We start from the raw sequence: 14,450 nt of genomic DNA on the forward strand, positions 1-14,450 counted from the left end.
AGCTTAATAAAAAGGATGTCTGGAGGTGTCCCTTGTCTCACACTAACTTCGCCCCCACCATGGGAGGGGGGTAAAAGATGTACCTTTGACTGAATGGGGTAATAGCTAACTTGCAGGAAGACCACGTCCTCATTTAAAACAGGGTACATATGCAGTCCTGCACTGAAAAGGCAGAGTTCATCAGGCACGTTAATTATTTGTTAGTTGAAAATGGGAGCCATTTGGGTGGAGTATCTATCCTGGTGATTGTCATGGTTGGTTCTTGTTTTTCGAAAACTTAAAATGGCTACTTGAGAATGTGGATAATTGTCTGGGTTTATTTCATGCACTAGAAACCTTCTAATTCATTATTTCATTCGGTTTGGTGACTTGCGATATTTCAGTGCCTGGACTTTTCTTCGAAAGCTGACATCCATCCTATTTCAATTGCCTATCCAGAGATAGATCTTTCCCATGGACACAACTACTGAGGTTCAAGGAAAGAAAAAACAACAAAGCAGGGACAGTTGTGGGTGAATGCAGGGTCTCACTTACCTATTCCTCTTTGGGCAGTTAAATAAGAATCCCATTAAGTCCCAAAGAGGCCCTGTAAAAAACTGCTCTTTCAGCAGTAAGGCCAAACTAGGTATGTTGGGCAAGCTGCCCAAATGTCCGTCCCATTCACATATAAAGAGGGGCAGGGGTTGGGTTGCCCTATTTCAAAAAGTAAAAATCCAGACATCAAAGTTGTTGCGCTTTCTTTGGCAAAATTCCCCCACAAAATTTTTTTGAGTTATTTTTCAGGAACATTGGCAAAAACAACACTGCTGACACGGATCAACATGCGTCCGGATTTTCCCGGACATTTTAACAATTTCTGCCTGGACACTGCATCTGACTGCAGTATTCCGGTTATGTTTGGGAGGTTCCTGACATATGGCAACCCTCAAAGGGGGTGCTGAAGAAAAGGGGCACAGGAAAGGAAAGGAAAACCTACATTCTCTTCCACTTGATGTTGCTGGACTCCATTGCTTTAAGTTGTTTTCTCTGTCTAGTTCTACTACTGGAACTAAGCCAACCTGGAAGAAAATGAAAGCTCTGGAGTACAGAGATATAAAGTGGAGGAGAGCCAACTTTTGCTCTTCTCCCTCCTGCACTCCTTTTCACATATTGTCTCCTAACCATGATTTATAGGTGAACAGGGCAGACATATGGATAACATACATATGGCAGCCTCATCACACCTAGTTTGGCCTTTTGAGGAGTAAATGACTGCAGGGAAAAACCAAGAATTTCACGTATTCAATTGAAGAGTAGATGAAATGCCTTGTTTACTCAGAATGGAATCACAGAGGAACATATTTGGCAACAATTGCCTTATGCCTTCAATTAATGTTTGGCAAAGATATAGCAAGTTGCTCAATACAATAGTGAACAATTGTATGAATTAAGAGTCTCTTCCAAAAATATCCCAAACATTTTGATAAAATAAGCATTAGTGTGGTCATTCTGGAAGCCTTCACACATTTTAACTCTCAAATCTCACACTGACGTAAGAGGAAAAAAGCAGCAGCCTAGGCACAAGGGAAAATTATTTTTATTTATGTGTATTGAACCCCTATTTCCACTGAAATATGCTCAGCAGATGCTCAACAGAAAGTCATGCTAAACCAAAAGCTAGCTGCTGAAGATGTGATGCTTTATCTGGGTCTGGCTCAAAAGAAACAGCGATTGCAATGACAAAAGAACAAAAAATAATTGCATGTATTCTCCCACTGTGAGCAGACATGATCAATACCATTGGTGTTATCTGACCAAGTCATGTGCAGAGTAGATATGTGTTTTCGGATATCAACCCCCCCCCCATGGTTTTGCCATTCTGGTAAGTACTGTATTTTTCTGTGTATAAGACTAGGTTTTACCCCTAAAAAATGATGTCAAAAATGAGGGGGCATCTTATACACGGGCCATCTCCCCCCATTTTCTTAAATCTGAGTTCCCAAAAATAAGGGGCGTCTTATATATGGGGATGTCTTATAGATGGAAAAATACAGTAAGTCTCCAGAGGATTAACAATATATTTAGTCGCTCAAGAAAGTAAAAATCCAATGCAATTCTCCCTTTATTTCAACAGGTATTCCAGAATGAATAGAAAGATTGTGCAAAAACCTATAAATACGGGTTTCATTTCTCACTGGAACACAACTAATCTCCACATAGGCTGGTAGGGTTAAGTTATCTCTCATTAAGACGGAAAGGTTGAAATATAAAGAGGAGCAAGTAAATGAACTCCAAGAAGCATATTTTAGACTTCCCTCTGGTGGTGGCTTCTGGCCTTCAGGACTGGTAGGGTAGAAAGCAGGGAGATATACAATAGATGGAGCTGGAGTCAATGACAGAGTCTGTAAGAGGGGCTGGCTGAGGTTCGTGGGGCAGTGCTCCATTCACTGTAATGGACATGCCTCCACTGCTTCTTCCTCTGAAGCGCCTTTTTTATATCTATTCCCACAATGACTATATAAATATGGAAGAAAGGACTAGTCTATTAATTCCAACTAGGTTCCAAGTCTATTCTGGAGCTTAATGATGAAAAGAGAGAGAGGTTTCTTCAAGACATCCATCAAGACCAAAGGAATGTCAGATTACGGGGTCTAAACAAACAGCAAAATAAAACTATTTTTAAAGGTTTTCCCCACACCAACAAGTTTCAAAGTATTGTAAAATGTATTGTGCCAAAGAGTGTGGTAAATAAAAGTTTTCCCCACACCAACAAGTTTCAAAGGATTGTGCCAAAGAATGTGGTAAATTTAAGTGAATCATACAACCAGTACAATGCCACATGCTGAAATAATACTTAAGTAAAATATAGTTGTTGTTGAGCTGGACATAATAACAAGAATCGTCTGAGGGGGAAAGATCACAATGAAACTCCCTGCTTCCCCTTCTAGGGCAGCGGCGAGGGGCTTCTAGCTGGTGTGGCAAATTAAGTCCCAATTTGGCCTGCAAGACCAATTCCCACAAATCATGCCAATTCACAACCAGGAGCTTAAAATGGCATTCAGCCTGCTTGTCTGCAGTAGCGCCAAAACAACTTTCTAAATAAGCTACTTCCATAAATGATTGGGACATTTTTTCTCCTCCTTCTTCAAAAGATGAGGAGGGGGAACCCCCTGAAGGTCCTTCTGAGTATAAATTATAATATGAATATAAATCTACCATGTAAATCAGATTACACTTCCTGGTCTCTGTTGCGTTTCTCACCAAAACCCACAGAAACATACCTCATGGGGAAAGATTAGCTTTCCAGAGGATATGAATACATCTAGAATTGCCATACAGAGTGCATTTCAAAAGAGATTTTTTAAAATTCTGGTTGTCTATTTAGCTAGAAAAAGTAGCACTAAATGCTTTGTAATATATACGCAAGCTTTACTATTTTCTTTTACCCTGCGATACAGTGCTACTGTTGTAATAATTCAGTATGCAGCAGGTTGTGGGTTATCTGTTTACCACTTATGCAAAATATCTGGAAAATAACTCTGGCAGGAGTTAGGAGGCCAGCAAGAAAAACAATTACTATCATGATGTTGCAGTCAGACACCTTTCCCCCCCAAGCAGTTCACACGGTGTCATGAACAGTATTGCATATTAGTCTGAGGAGAGCCTGCTTAATTTAAAATCTCTTAATGTGGCTAACAAAACCTGGGAAAATGTTTTCCCAACACGCTTGAAAAAGAACATCCATCTTTAGATGAACACCTCTGCATAGTCATGTTCTCTTCAGTCATTCTCAACCACACACCCTTATGATATACTAGGGATAAATATGACAATTACAAAAAGAAAGTTCATTTTCTAGTGTGTTTTACATTATATTTTCTATCATTGTATTGTTGAAAATTGTCCTTATTCTGGTCAAATATTTAAACTATCAAAAGTGCTTCTGATTTGAAACAAAGACAAGATATGGGGAATATATCCCCCCCCCCCCCCGGATACACAGAACTTGGTTCAATGAAGATTCAACCACGATGAAATTTAACATGCAGATATTACGCTTCACACGGAAGGCTCCAATGTTGCTTCTGTGTGAGGCTTGCAGGTCTCTTCTCTAGCACTCTTCTGCTAGAGGACAGATGACGACTGGCCTTTGTGATTCCACTTCCAACAGCAGCACTGTGTGATATGTGGAAACTGTCCCTGTCATGGTGTATAAAAGGGCCATGTATAACAGCAGAACATCCTAAGGGCACTTTCACGCCATAAAAGTCTATTTAAAACACACCCGTTTAGAGTAGTCTTCAAAGGAAGAGGTTGCAATTTAGCTTATGTCTAGTTACTACTGTTCTGGCCAAAGCACTCAAGGTGGTTTACAGGCTATAACAATGACTTACAAACTAAGAGAGAGGATAGAAAGGAATGGGAAGAGGAAATTAAACATATCCAGCTACAGACTTCCATATTATTACATAATGAAGTTACATAATGATGAGGTGGAGGGACCATTACAGGAAGCAATACAAGGAGGGGCGAAGCCAAATGCATAGGTGTCCTAGCCGGGCTAATGGAGAACACTTCACAATATTACATTTCTTTCTACTGCAGCTGTTTAAATAGCTGATCAAGGAAGGAAATTTTCAGAGAGGGGCTACAGCAGTATATCAGGTATATACTGCAGTAGGCATATAGAATGCAATCTTTAGATTGACTTACTGGCAGCAATCCTTTTAGGCGCATCCGATACATGCATGACCACACACAGACAGCATGCTGAACCCAGAACGGACCCAAAAATGACCCAAAAAAGAGTGGAGCAGGACATGCTTGCGCGGGTTCTGCCAACATGTGCAGGGGTCCAGAACATAACCCCCCTATTGGTTGCTGCCTGTGCCTGGAAGTTCCAGTAACATTAATGGGGATGTGAAAAGAGGCACAGCACAGAGGAGAGACCATGTACAATGGCCATGCAGAAGGATGGGACGGATCATGCCCACTCTTTACGGGTCCTGACTTGTGTGTGCACAGACACATGACGAATGCACATAAGCCAAGAGGGAGGACAGTGGGCATGACACTCTTCCCCTTCATACGCTCATTGCACACAGCTTTGAATGCTATGAAAAAAGCTTTAGGACTCATTTCACCTTAATAAGGAAATCCACACAGCAGGGTTAAGCTGAAAATGTCTAAGGGATTGTATTTTGCAGCAAAAGGTGAAATTTCAGGGAGTGTGACGTTCACTCTGAAAAAGCGACGCTCCTCTAGGAAAAAAAACCAAGTCCTTTGTTGGAAAGCTGCTATCCCTCAACTTCCTGTAAATGAAGTTGCAAAAGGAAGGGAGGGATCTTGCTGAACTGTTCATATCTTTGCTGATCATTTTTGCTTAAACTGATGCTGCAACTGTCACAAAGTGATCTGAACCACAACATAACTGAATCTTGATCTTGTCCCAGCCTTGGAAAGAGATAGAGTGGACTGTAATCCACTGAGGTTAAGTACACACACAGAGAGACATTTTCCCCTAAAAGAACATCAACATGGATGCAGGAGAAGGCTTTCCATGGGAAAAGAGCACTATATTTTGGCTCATTCCCACCACAAAGCCAATTCTATTAATTACTTTCCCTCTTTATATTATTACATTTTTATGCACTATTAGATTGCTTGCAACCCTTCTTGCACCTCCATTCATCCTCTGAGAAATCTCTGAGTCACAAGGTTCATATTTTCAGCAGTGAAAGAACAAAGAACGATTTAATTTTAGGGAATATTGGTCCCAAGAGGAGCTATTATTTTGCAACTATTTATTTTCATGCCCAAAGTCCAAAGGGAACAGTTTCCTGGTTTTCAAAGAGGAAAAGATCAAAGAATACATCACAAGGAGGTAAATTTTGATGGGTCTGTTGGAAATTCAGCCCAACCTCTCAAAATGAGGCTGAACAATAGAGTCTACAGTTATAATAGTCCCACATGTATCTATGCAGTACTGTACCTAATGACACTACTGACATGGACCAATATCCTCATGAATTCTTAGGTGCTCTAGCAAATAATAGCTCGCTATGAAGGTTCAAAATGCAAGTAATAATGGATGGATGGATATAGATATATAGATTCAAATAGATATAGATATATAATTCCAAGTAGTTAAGCTATCATCCTTAAACAGCACCAATTCAGAGTCTGCTCCCAGATCAAAACCTGTGGAAAGCAGGCCTAATGGGGAAATGGCTTCCTTCTTGCTATAACAGATTTCCATGTGCAGCGATCAGTTGTGTTTTAAAAAAAATAAATGTGGGGAAGTACAGTGGTACCTCGCAAGACAAATGCCTCAGAAGACGAAAAACTTGCAAGACAAAAGAGTTTTTCGTTTTTTGAGTTGCTTCGCAAGACGAATTTCCCTATGGGCTTGCTTCGCAAGATGAAAACGTCTTGCAAGTTTGTTTCCTTTTTCTTAAAACCGCTTGAAGAGGTGCAGTTGCGACTTGACAGTGCTTCGCAAGGCGAAAAATTCACAAGGCAAAAAATTTCACAGAACGAATTAATTTCGTCTTGCGAGGCACCACTGTATCCAATTATGTGATTCTCCACTAGCACCCTGAAGTGGTATGGTACCCAGAAGATTGCCCTGCATGATTCTATGTAGCTTTCACATGCAGTCTAAGGGTGATTTCATATAGTCAGGCACGGGGAACCAATGGCACTCCAGATATTGCTGGGACTCCACTTCTAATAAGCCAGCATGGCCAAAGGTCAGGGATGATCAAAGTTTTAGTCCAGCAAGATCTGAGGGCCACAGGTCCTCCATTCCTCCTTTAGTTTGTTAGGAATGTAGACAGAATAGGTTGAGCTGGACAACTGATGAAGCAGCTGGCTTAATTATGGACTTTGTTTATATTTCAGTCCCTAGGCCTTCAATTGTGAATTGATAGCATCCCAGAAAATATAGATGAAGTGTGTGCAGGATGTAAACTGAATCAATGAGATGGCAATTTCACTATGAGCCCCAGCCAGTCCTAAAACATTTGATCTACATCCCTAGCTGGATGTACAGTTGTGTGAATGGACCCTTACTTTTCAAAGATGCAGTAACCAGCACACTTTTAGATGCTTATGAAGAAGCAATATAGATGAACTCTAGGTAGCATATTTACAATTATGAGATGGTTCCTACTTACTGGCTGTGGCAAGTCAATTTGCAGTGGTATTCAAGAGACACAGCACCTGCTTCCACAAGTATTCTGCAACTATGCAACACTGCAGACTCACTAGAAACCATTTTGTGCTTGCACCTTGAAATGTAAAATTCAATAAAAGTAACCACACAGGAAGGGACGCAGGTGGTGCTGTGGGTAAAACCTCAGTGCCTAGGACTTGCCGATCATATGGTCGGCGGTTCGAATCCCCGCGGCGGGGTGAGCTCCCGTCGTTCGGTCCCAGCTCCTGCCCACCTAGCAGTTCGAAAGCACTCTTAAGTGCAAGTAGATAAATAGGTACAGCTTTATAGCGGGAAGGTAAACGGCGTTTCCGTGTGCGGCGCTGGTGCTGGCTTGCCAGCTGCAGCTTTGTCACGCTGGCCACGTGACCCGGAAGTGTCTTCGGACAGCGCTGGCTCTCGGCCTCTTGAGCGAGATGAGCACGCAACCCTAGAGTCGGACACGACTGGCCCATACGGGCAGGGGTACCTTTACCTTTAACCACACAGGAACAGGATAACTGGTATGTACTAGATGGAATGGATGTGTAGAAGAATAGAAGCATCACATTTGGCCTTGCCCATTGATGCAAATGAAATGGGGAAAAACACAGGATAGGTATATAAATCTACATCCCGATAACAGCAAAATATGATAATTTAGCACTATGCATACCTTTGCATATGTTCCAGTTACAGATAGGTATCCGTGTTGGTCTGCCATAGTCAAAATAAAAAAATTCCTTCCTGTAGCACCTTAAAGACCAACTGAGTTAGTTCTTCTGAAGAAATGTGCATGCACACGAAAGCTTATACCAAGAACTAACTCAGTTGGTCTTTAAGGTGCTACAGGAAGGAATTTTTTTATTTTGACTTTGCATATGTGTGATGGTTGTACACACACAGTTTGAACTGAACCAACATGAGGCATTGTCAGGAATTTTATGAAGTTTTGTGACAAATCTTTCATGAACTCCAGAATCTGGATTGTTGTGGGACGGAAGAATTATTTTTATAATTAAGACTAACCATTCACTTTAAAGAAGCTAATGGGATAACCCAATTTTGATAGCTGCAGTACTTCTGTGGAGTTTCCTTAGACTAAATTGTTCTCTATTATACGCTGCTACCTGTATTATACCAGGCTTCTTCTCAGGGTTTTTCCCAATTAAATTCCTATTTCCTGGCACAGAATTTGCCTTCTTTACAGTTGCTATACACAGGCCCAATGTCTTCATCCAACTATGCACGATAACCCTAATGTCTCGTTTCTGGTGAGAAACTGACACCATGAGCATATATGTGAAATTAAGATTTTTTTCGCCCTGACGTTCATCACTTTATCCTTATTTCCATTGAACTGCATTTGCCCATTCGTACATATTGGAGAGATCATTTTGGAGCGCTTCCCAATCCCTTTTTGTTTCACTGGGGTAAGTCACATACTTGTAATTGTATGATGTGTGGTAAGCAGTTGTTAAAAACTATTTGGTTCTGTCTCCCAACATCCCAAGAATTTTTGTCGTCACATTAACCATCAAGGTGTAATTTAGTTTCATCATCTCAGTGGTGCTTGGGTTGTCACTGCTTATTGCCCATGTTATAAATTCAGCTGTTACCACTGTAATACATTTTTAAGTGTCACTTCTCCAAGTGCAAAAGGTAAATGTTTCAGCAGGACAGATGTGGCATGACCTTTGTAAATCAAATTAAGCTAGCTGCCCTCAATAAATAGGTCATTTCCAGTTATGATAGCAACGTGTCAAATTATCCAACCTTATATTTAATCCGTAAAGGTAAAGGGACCCCTGACCATTAGGTCCAGTCATGACCGACTCTGGGGTTGCGGCGCTCATCTCACTTTATTGGCCGAGGGAACCGGCGTACAGCTTCCGGGTCATGTGGCCAGCATGACTAAGCCGCTTCTGGCGAGCCAGAGCAGCGCACGGAAACGCCGTTTACCTTCCCACCAGAGCGGTACCTATTTATCTATTTGCACTTTGACGTGCTTTCGAACTGCTAGGTTGGCAGGAGCAGGGAATGAGCAATGGGAGCTCACTCCATCGCGGGGATTCAAACCACCGACCTTCTGATCGGCAAGCCCTAGGCTCTGTGGTTTAACCCACATCTTGGTCTAAATTCTTATTTATAGTACATATTTAAAATCCAGTAGATGTACAGAACAGTAATCAAGTGGCCCTGATCGACTTATAATCTCATGCAAGAAACTCCTATAGGATTAGACAAATACTTTGGAAAGTGAAGTTGCCCACCTGCATTGCTGTACATTGCCTTACATCCATACGTATAATGCTAAAGTATATTTGAATGTGAATCCCTCAGCAATCTGCCCATGTGGTTCTGAATGTGCACTCCTATGCAATTTGACCAGGTAGTTTTAGATCTATCAAACAAATTATAAAGGATAGAAGTTGTTTCTCCACAGCTATTTTTCTTGATAGATTTAGGCAAGTGTAATTTTTTTGCTAAACTTTCATTTTATGCTTTATTTACACTATAGAATTACAGAGTTGTAAGGGACCACAGCGTTTATCTAGTCCAACCCCCTACACAATGCAGGCTGCGTAATGCACGAAGCATTTAGTGTGTCCCCAATGGATAGCCACATCCTCCCAAGGCAGTCTTTGTTCCAGTCCTTACTGTTCTAACAGTCTAGAACAGTTCTTGCCATCAGGTGGCCTCTCCCAATGTTTAGCCAAAATCTGCTCCCTTGCAATTTCCACCCCTTTGTTCTAGTTCTACTCTCTGGAACAAAAGAGAACAAGTTCATCCCATCTTCTGCATGAGGGCCCTGAAGATATTTGAAGACTGTTATTCAAATGCTGGCTGCCCAGCAGAAAAATAGGGTAGAACTATTACTTCTTGTGACCTGGAAGCTATGCTTCTGTTTATGTAGCCTGCATTTGCTTTTTTAGTCATCATGCAGAATATTCTCCTTGCATAAAGTGATTTGCAATCCTTAATCATCCCCACAGCTATTCAGTAAGAGAGATAACTCTGATTCACATCTTACAGATGTAGAGTTGAAACCTAGACTACAGGACCATTTTCACTGCTGAGCAATCTAACACCCAAAAGCAATATTTATCCAGGTTATCACCCTGGCTTGGAATTGACACTTGACCTGGAGGAACAATTAAAGAACAGTTAAAGTCGGGTCATATTTAGTCACTCTTAGGTAATTAATGCACAAGTGGTCTTAAACAGACCATAGGCATTCATGCCTCCCCTCTCTTTCACATCCAGATTCATAGCACAACAACAAACAAAAAGGATTACAGAATTGCAGTTCATAGCAGGTGCAAATAGTTCAAAACATCATTCACAGGGGCATGCCCGCCTTGTGTTTTTAAGCAACCTTTGCCACTGCTGTGTGTAGCATGAACAAATGGATCAAAACCACAAGGCTATAAATTCTCATGTAGGGAGAACTAACATGTATGTAAGCAAATCCTTGTTATGGATATATAGCAAGTTCCATGCTTCTCCCTCCCACCTTCTTCCTGAATAAGAAGCAGCCAAGGGAAGCCGAAATGGAAAATGAAAAGGAGAGACTGCTTAATCCTAACCATTCTTGCCATTTGCTGAAAATTGCTCTTTTAACCTGGGCTTTCCCTGCCAGGGGGAGATTCTGAGCAAACAAGCAGTAGAAAAGGAAATCATTCTTCAGCCCCTCCCTGTTCTGGTTCTCTGCTCAAAGCTTTGGCTTCCTAGCTGCTCAACAAGGAAGAAAAATTAGAGAATTGCCCATCATGTGTAGTTTGGCCCTTAGGCAAGTAATAAAAGCTTCTTGCGTAAATTCTGTCTTGTAGCCTATTCATGCCATCCCTTTTAGACAGGTACAAAGTACATCTATTATAGCTTTAATAGTACAAAATGTCCTTCTACAAATTGTGCTGTGAATATGAAGAGTATTAATAAAGAAGAGCTAAGAATGAAAAGCTCATTGTTAATATCACAATTATACAACTCAAAATACTACACCAAATATGAAAATAAACTTGGATGTTGAAATGTATTTTGATGCTTATATGACAGGTTCATTTATCACAACAACATTCAGCACATCAAAGTTTGTTAAAATGAGAAGTACAGTTAAGGCACTGGGGTTCTGTAACCTTGAAATTTTATTATTTTATACTGTTATGCTTTTATTGCTTAGGGACAAATAGAGATAGACAGAACCAGCAAAATTTCAGAGTACGCTGTGAATAAATCAATTCAAAATAGTCAAGATAAAATTACATGGCTAAGTAAAATTAATTGGTTCAAGTGTGTACCAATTATGAAGCAATCATCATGGAAATAACAGTATCAATTAACATAAAATTGCCTGTTTAGTTGTTGAATGAATGTGAGTGGTTACATGGTGTTATATTTAATATCAGTGTTGTGAATTGTATAAGCTGTGATATTTATATACAAACAAGAAGAGGGAATTTAAACCTGAAATTTCATTTTTGGTCAGAACCGTGAGCTGTGTACAGGAAAAACAATGGTTATTTCAACATGTGCAGAGCAGGTTAAAAAGAGAGAGGATGAAATTTTCCTTCAAGTCTGAGGCCCATGGGCACACCGTGGAGATCTGCTATAGTGCCCGCCAGGTAATCCTATCTTCTCTATGTTGCAATTGCTTATCAAACAGACAGCTGTCCCCTCTCTGCTAGTTTTTATCAGCCCAAAGGGGCAAGGGTAGAGAGCGCAAGTGGTCGCCCTGACTGATCCAAGCATTGGGCTGCCATACATGTTGAATTTCCTGGGCATATCTGGAATATTGCATCCATCAGCATAAAATCCATGTTGGCAGTGTCAAATTTGTTTGGATTTTCACTGTTTGGAATATGGCAACCCTATCCAAGCACCCTTCCCACATTCTTGAGCCTTGTTAACTGAAACGTATCCAACATAATCAGACTAGACAGTTCTCTGGACACAACTCAGGATTCATGTGCTGTAACAGATGCAAGCTATTCTGTCCTAAAAATGCTTTGCAAACAAGTCACAGCAAGCTACTGTCGTTCTGTCAATTGCCTAAGGCCAGACTTTAAAAGGCCTGCATTACCCAGAAAAGCTATGCCAGGCGGCATAGTGAGGATGCAGTGGAGGTAACCAAGTATGCCTTCGTTCCTGCGCCTTCACTGCCAATAGGTAGACTCAATGATGAGCCCTCACCACTGTTTGGCTGGATTCAGCCAGATCTTTCCTCCACTTGCAGTTGCGTCCAGCTTGTTTCCTCGCCCTAAGCTCTGGAGTATACCAGGGAGCCAAATGGGCTCCATGAAGCAGGAGGAGCAGCTCAGGGGCACCTGCATCAATGGTTTGAGCCATTCAGATGTTCCAGAGGTCAGGCAGGACTTCGATAGGAGCACAAGTCATATTAGCCAGAAAATCCCCCAGAGCCGCCTGGAAGCCCACTCAATCCATCAGCCTCCAAGGGCAAACCATCCTCATGCAGAGGGGGAAAGATGCTGGAAGCCTAAATCTCAACAGGAAGTGATCTGAGCATGACCAGGGACTGATTTCAATGCTCCCTACTTTCAGATCACCCTCTTCCTGTGCAGTTGAGAAAACAAGGTCCAGAGTGTGGTCTGCCACATGTGTTGGACCGGTGGCATGTTGAGACAGCCCCATGGGTGTCATGACAGCCATGAAGTCCTGAGCCACCCCAGAGCCACTCGCTTCAGCATGGATGTTAGTCCCCCAAAACCAGCAGTCTGGGAGTCCTCAACACCACCTCTGAGCTCAGCTGTGTAAGCTTAGGCAAGGAGAAAGCTGAGCAGCGAGGCAGGAAGCAAGACAGCAGAATCCCTAATTTGTCCTGATTGCCCAATGCCAGGAACACACACTTTAGATCCCCCAACTGTAGCAAGGAGAGGGAGAGGGAGGGAATTTCTGTAGAACACAGCAACTTCCCCTCCTCCTCCTCTCCTCCCTCAAGTCTGCCCTGATGCTAACCTGAGTACCCAGATGAGACCAACTCCAACCTGCTCATCCACCCAAGTCTCAGTGATACAAAGCAGATCAACCTCCTCATCCACAATCAAATTGTGGATGAGGGAGGTCTTACTCAGAGTTGACCTGCCAGCCCCATGAGTTGCCATAGATGCCAGTTTTCTCATACCTCTTTTAGCTTTGAAATTGTCAAGCAGAGGCTAGGCAGCACACTTCAGATGGATATAGTTGCTGTCCCATAGACTTAAGTACCCTTCTTCATTTTAAATAAGATTTGAAGACCCAATAAGCATAAACTGATACACCAGCCTTCTTATTCACAAAGCTGTTGATTTGAGAATATGTTTTCTAAGCAGAAAAAATTAAATTAAGTTCACGGAAGAAAGAAAAAGGAGGGAACCAATATTTTGGACCCAACAAAAACCCAACTATTGTTTGTATTGGAGATTATGAAATACATTCACACTAAATGGAAAACAGCTTTTCTAAAATGTTACCCAACAAGTGAAGAGATAAATTTGCAGAAGCAGCAATTTTAATGTACCTTTCATACGTGATATTTGCAAGTAGTGTGATTTACAATCATGACAAACCAAAGTGCTTCAGAGGCATGGATTACTTTAGTGGAGACATAAAAGCTGGGAAAATAAAGTATCACAAAATGTATTTGTAGATGAGAGATTACTTTTCTGTCAAATATGCTCCTTGGGGTAAAAAGTATTAGTATTTATTAAGCATCAGTTTGTTATGTGTAATACAAAACTCAGCAGAAGATGACAGACTCAGGGGGGCTACACTTTAAGGCTTGATTAGGAACTACATTACAGTACAATAAAGTTGGAGATTGATAATTACTTAGGATGCAGGTTTGCAAAGGCAGCAGAATTTTTAGGCAGTAGTTTAAAGAAGACGATGGGAGATCAAACTCTACTGCTGATTGCTTGGGACTATCTTTTTTTGTAAATTAAACATCACTTGTCTCACTTTCTGTATTACACTGCTTTATCCAAACAGAGTGAATCTGTCAAGTTTCTAAAATTGCAACCAAGAGGGTCCACCACATGATATTGGCTTATTTTCAACAGACAGCAACGGTGCCATCAGCACAATGGCAGTGGCTTAATGTAAACATTAAACACTATGAACTACAATTACCAAATAGGAAGGGCCCTGTTTGATATGCTGGAGAGCCATTCCAAATCACAGCTAGTTAGACCAACAAACTAATTTGGTATAAAGCAGCTTCCTATGCTCCTGTTTTGAGAGCTTCATGTAGCACCAAACTTATGGTCATAGTGCAGGC

General features: G+C 41.3%; 1 protein-coding gene across 22 annotated transcripts in view; it reads right to left on the bottom strand.

The window, feature by feature from the left end:
- The window catches only part of SGIP1 (SH3GL interacting endocytic adaptor 1), a 151,277-nt gene that overhangs the window by 20,097 nt on the left and 116,730 nt on the right, over positions 1-14,450 (bottom strand). The gene's annotated exons all lie outside the window — the stretch shown is intronic.

The sequence above is a fragment of the Podarcis vaucheri genome (genome assembly GCF_965113315.1).
Source record: "Podarcis vaucheri genome assembly, chromosome: 6".
NCBI lineage: Eukaryota > Metazoa > Chordata > Lepidosauria > Squamata > Lacertidae > Podarcis > Podarcis vaucheri.